Genomic DNA, 5,701 nt, shown 5'->3' with positions numbered 1-5,701 from the left:
TAGCGCCTCCTCAAAAGCCACTGCTCCCGGTCGGGTGATCGCCTTTGCGTGGTCTTGTCCACTAGGGGGCATAAGTGCCTGTACCACTTCCTCTCTTTTACTGTTAAACTGCGGCAACCGCGATAACGCGTCTGCTAGAAAGTTTCTGCCTCCAGGCACATATTTGAGGAGGAACCGAAATCGTCGGAAGTATTGTGCCCAACGGACATGTTTGGGGGACAGCCTCCTGGGGGTTTGCAACACTTCCAAGTTCTTATGGTCCGTCCAGACCTCGAACTGATGTTTTGCCCCTTCAAGGGAGAAAGGATCCTCAGCGCTGACTTTCTGTCAAAAACGTCCTGACCTGGTGCTTCCTTCAATAGCCAACAAGCAGGTACGGTTGACAAACGGTCTTTTAATGTTGTTCCGTCACGAAGTAAAGTCAGCGCTGAGGATCCTTTCTCCCAGTGCGTTTACATACAGTCGTTCCAGCCCCGCCCTGCTGGCCCGCCCCTCAAGCCAGCATCCGCCCAGCATCCGCCTGGACCCACCCCAGCCCTTGCCGTCCCTGCCTTGTTCTAGCCACGCCCCACAGCTGCGCGCCCTCGGTTCCACCCGGCAATGTTCGCTCCGGCCCCTTCCCGTGGCTGCCGGCGTTTCTTTCGGCTGCTTCCAGGCCTCTCCAGGCCTCTCCGCCGATTGTCGAGCTCGGCGAGGCACAGGGGAGTGACGTCACGCGTCGGTGCCTGTCTCGTCCGCCCCAGAGCGCCGGCAGGCACTACCGCTGGACGGGAGGTCCGGGCTGGCTGGCTTCGTTCTCGCACAGCCGGCGAGGTATGTGGACGGCTTGTGTGTGGTTGCCGGCGGGCGTGTCGGCCTTGCCGTGCTCGACAGAGTGGATGAGTAGGATTGAGTTACTATTTATTTAAGACATGGGTGCTTTTGACTCCTGAAGATGAACTGCATGGTTTTTGGTTGAAACATCTAGCTCAGTGGTTCTCAACCTTTTTAATGCCGCGACCCCAACCGGTCGTAAGTCGAGGACTAAACTGGTCATAAGTCGAGGACTAAACCGGTCGTAAGTCGAGGACTAAACCGGTCGTAAGTTGAGGATTACCCAACCGGTCGTAAGTTGAGGACTTTCCCTGCCCAGGAGCGTCGCGCATGCGTGGTTCCGCCCCCTGCGCCGGCCGAGGCGTAGCTGGCAAGTGGCAGAGACGGAGCAGGCCGACCACCAGCTGGCCCAGCCCAAGGGAGGTAAGGCACCCGCCGGAAAAGGGGGAAAAAATGGCGGACAAAAAAAATGGCGGACAAAAAAAATGGCGGACAGCCTTGCTTGGCGACCCCCATGAAATGGTCGATCGACCCCAAATGGGGTCCCAACCCACAGGTTGAGAACCACTGATCTAGCTGTTATATACCCACTCATTGCCAAGCAGTTCAACAACATACTAAAAGGAGGAGAAATTGAAGAGTGGCTAACAACTGGGAAAACCTACCTGATAATGAAAGATCCAGCAAAATGGGCAGTACCAGGCAACTACAGGCCAATTACCTGCTTATCAACAACTTTCAAATTGCTAACTGGTGTGGTAGCTGATGCAGTCCAACAGCATCTAGTTGAAAACTATCTCTTTCTACCTTAGCAGAAAGGAAACCACTCCAATAGCAGAGGAACAAAAGATCAACTTCTAATTGAAAAAAATGATTTTGGAAAACTGCAAGAGAAGGAAGACCAACCTGAATGTAGCATGGATTGACTACAAAAAGGCATCTGACTCTCTGCCACATGACTGGATAATCAAGTGCCTAGAAATAACAGAAGTCAGCAGAAACATCAGAAAGTTTGTGCAAAGATCGATGGCACAATGGAAGACACAGTTGCAGGTCAATGGTGAGAGACTGGGAGAGGTTAATATCAAGAGAGGAATATTTCAAGGAGATTCATTATCACCACTACTATTTGTTATTGCACTGTTTCCTCTGTCAACAATACTGAATAACTCAGGTCGTGGCTATCAAACATCAAAAACATCTGCCAGACTATCCCACTTCCTTTACATGGACGATCTGAAGTGTTATGGAAAAAGACCATCTGAAATAGAATCGCTGCTCAACACTGTCCGTATATATAGCCAAGATATTGCAATGGAGTTTGGCTTGGACAAATGTGCCACACTCACTATCAAACAAGGAAAAATAGTGAAAACTGAAGGAATCAAGATGCCCCACGAAAATAACATTAAGAGTCTGGATGAAAATGATTACTACAAATACCTGGGTATCTCTCAAGCTGACAACATCAAGCACACTGAAGATTAAAGGTGAATACATCAAGAGAGTGAAGAAGAACTTAAAGTCCAAACTCAGTGGAGGAAATATCATCAAGGCAATCAACACTTGGGCAATTCCAGTCATTAGATACACAGCTGGAATAGTGGACTGAAGCAGAACTAAAAGCCATAGATAGGAAAACCAGAAAAACAATGACAATGAATCATGCCTTTCATCCTTGTAGTGACATTGACAGACTCTATCTACCAAGGCAAATAGGTGGGCGTGGAATGTTGCAAGTACATCAGATGGTTGAAGAAGGAAAAATGGCTTTGAAAGAATATCTGAAAGACAATGAGGAAGATGCACTGAAATTAGTATATCAGGAAGGCTTACTGACTACTGGAGAGACCAAACTGGCCTACAAGAAAGACCCAATGAAGAACAGAATGGAGACATAGGAAGACAAAGCACTACATGGCCAGTACAATTAAAAAAAAATAGCTGGGAAAGCAGATAACAACAAGACCTGGCAATGGCTAAGAGCAGGAAAGTTGAAGAAAGAGACTGAGGCTCTTCTGGCTGCACAAGACCAAGCCTTAAGGACAAATGCATACAAAGGCAGAATTGAGAAGACAACAACAGACAGTAAGTGCCACTTATGTAAAGAAGTGAAGAAACAGTGGACCACCTGGTAAGCTGCTGCAAGAAGATCGCCCAGACTGACTAGAAACAACGGCATGACAAAATAGCAACAATGGTGCATTGGAAGATCTGCAAGAAATATCATTTGCCTGCAAGCAAGAACTGGTGGGACCATAAAATAGAGAAAGTCATAGAAAATGAAGAAGTTAAATTGCCCTGGGACTTTAGAATTCAAACAGGCAGGCACCTGTTGCATAACACCCTGGACTTAACAATTGTCAATAAGAAAGACAAAAAAGTCTGGATAGTGGATGTGGCAGTGCCTAGAGACAGCAGAATAGAAGAGAAAGACCTGGAGAAGATAACAAAATACAAAGACCTACAAATAGAAATAGAACGACTATGGCAAATGCAAGCAAGGTTAGTACTAATAGTAATAGGTGCCTTGGGTGCAATCTCAAAACAACTGGAGCACCACTTGGACACCATTGGCATTGACAAATTCGCCATCAGTCAATTGCAAAAGGCGGCCTTACTAGGAACAGCTTCCATCCTGCGACGATATCTGTAATACCATCAATTCAAACATCCACATCTGCCTATCCCAGGTCCTTGGTAAGACAAAAATGCCAAATCCAGTCTGAACATCTGGCTGACTGTGCAATGATTAATAACAACAACAACAGTAGTAGTAGTAGTATGGCTTTGTTACAGTAGCCAGGAGACCACAATGCTATTGCAGAGTACCGTATTAGTTTGGCTTGCCAAGGTAACAGCTCTGTTATAGGAAATGCTTGCGTGCTTCCCAAGGTGCGCCACAGGAGGGTGAGCTGGCTTTGCACCAGAGATAAAGAAGAGTGGCTCTTCCTGCAGCATCGTCCAAGGTGCCCTCCCTTCCTGGAGCTGCCTCGTAAATGGGTGCTGCAACCAGGAAGTGTCAAGGTTCTGATAGATGAGACCAAACAAATCAGAACTCCGAGGCTTGAGATTTCCTCCAAGAACATGTTTATTGGTTACATAGTGAAACCAAAAGTGAAACCAAGTCTGAAATCCCCTCCAAAGAGAAACACTATTACAAAGTTAAACTTCCCACCCCAATGCTATGCAATCAGCTATGTTTCCCAATAGAATAGTTTGGCAGGCTTTCTAACCAAAGGCTCATGCCACCCACCTTACCAACGGGAATGACCTTCGTTCCCACGGGACAGTAAAATGTTTAGACTAGCAGAAATCTTCCGCACCCCCTTGTGGCAACCTAGAATGAGCAAGATGGCTGCAGCCAGGTTCGTTGTAGAGTCGGACGCCCCTAAGAGGAAAGCAAGTCCTGTAAAGGAAACAAAAGTACAGGTTAGGAATTCCCCCCGGGCTTCTGGGGATGCTTGTCATAGAATTTTTTTATCAGTCTGTCTGCTTTCACATCGGTATGTTTCACCCAGGTAGCTTCTGACAAGGGGTACCTTTCCACTGCACCAAATATTGTAATTGTCACTTATGTAATCTAGAGTCAAGGATGCGTTTTATCTCATAGTGAGTTTCTCCCTCCACCAAAACCGGACCAGGCAGTTTCTTGGGGATTGGCCTCAAGGATGACTCTGACTGGTTTTAACAAACTGCAATGGAAAACGGGGTGAACCTTTCCTAATAGCCATGGGAGTTTTAACTGAACTGTGACAGGATTTATAATTTTGACTATAGGGAATGGACCGAGAAACTTAGGTCCCAATTTCCTGCTTGGTAGTTTTAGTCTTAGATATTTAGTGGAGAGATAAATCTTCTCCCCCACATGAAATGGCTTCTGGGGAGATCACTTCTTATCACCCTGTTCTTTATATGTTTTAGCAGCTTGGGCTAAAGCTTTTTTTACGTTTGCCCAGTTTGCAAAGAGGTCACCCACTGATCTAGGGTTTGCGAAGCAGGAGGCTCCTGCGGGTATTCGGGCATAGGGACAAACTCCTGACCAGTAGCTATTTTGATCAGAGTAAGTCCAGTGCTGCTGTGTACAGTGTTGTTGTATGCAACTTCGGCGAAAGGCAGGAGGTCTGCCCAATTAGTCTGTTGGTAATTAACATAGCATCTGAGGTATTGTTCCACCATTGTGTTTGAACGTTCAGCCAATCCATTTGTACTCGGATGAAAAGCAGATGAAAGCCCCTGGGTAGACCCAATTAGTTTCACAAACTCCCTCCAGAATTTTGCAGTAAATTGACCCCCCCCTGATATAATCCGTTTCGGTGCCCCATGGAGTCGATAGATGTGCTTTAAAAATAACCTGGCTAGCTTTTGGGCAGATGGGAGTCCCGAACAAGCGTTGAAATGAGCCTGCTTCGAAAAAAGATCAATGACAGTCCAGATCACTGTGCTCCCTTACTCTCAGGTAATTCCACAATAAAGTCCATGGCTATCTCCTCCCAGGGCTGGGAAGGATCAACCATTTGTTGCAATAGACCAGGAGGTTTTCCAGGGTGCTTTTTCATAGCTGTGCAGGTAGCACAGCTTTGTACATAACTTTCAATGTCTTTCTTCATGCCTGGCTACCAAAACTGCCAGTGCACCAAATGCAAAGTTTTTAGAAAACCAAAAGGACCAGATTGTTTTGCATCATCATTCAATATAAAATTTTATTGTTTTTATCATAAAAAAAAAGAAATACATCACAGATATTACACAATGTTATATCCCATCCCCCCACCCCCCGGACTTCCCAAACCAACCTAGGCTAATATTCAAATACAAGTAAACAAATATTAATATCTCTAACTCCAAAATCTAAACTTAAACAATCCATCTCCTCCGTATTAATAAA

This window comes from Protobothrops mucrosquamatus, unplaced genomic scaffold, assembly GCF_001527695.2.
Source record: "Protobothrops mucrosquamatus isolate PMUCROS unplaced genomic scaffold, P.Mucros_1.0 scaffold32, whole genome shotgun sequence".
Classification (NCBI taxonomy): Eukaryota; Metazoa; Chordata; class Lepidosauria; order Squamata; family Viperidae; genus Protobothrops; species Protobothrops mucrosquamatus.
The sequence above is the reverse complement of the archived record's forward strand: the minus strand, read 5'-3'. Positions refer to the sequence as shown.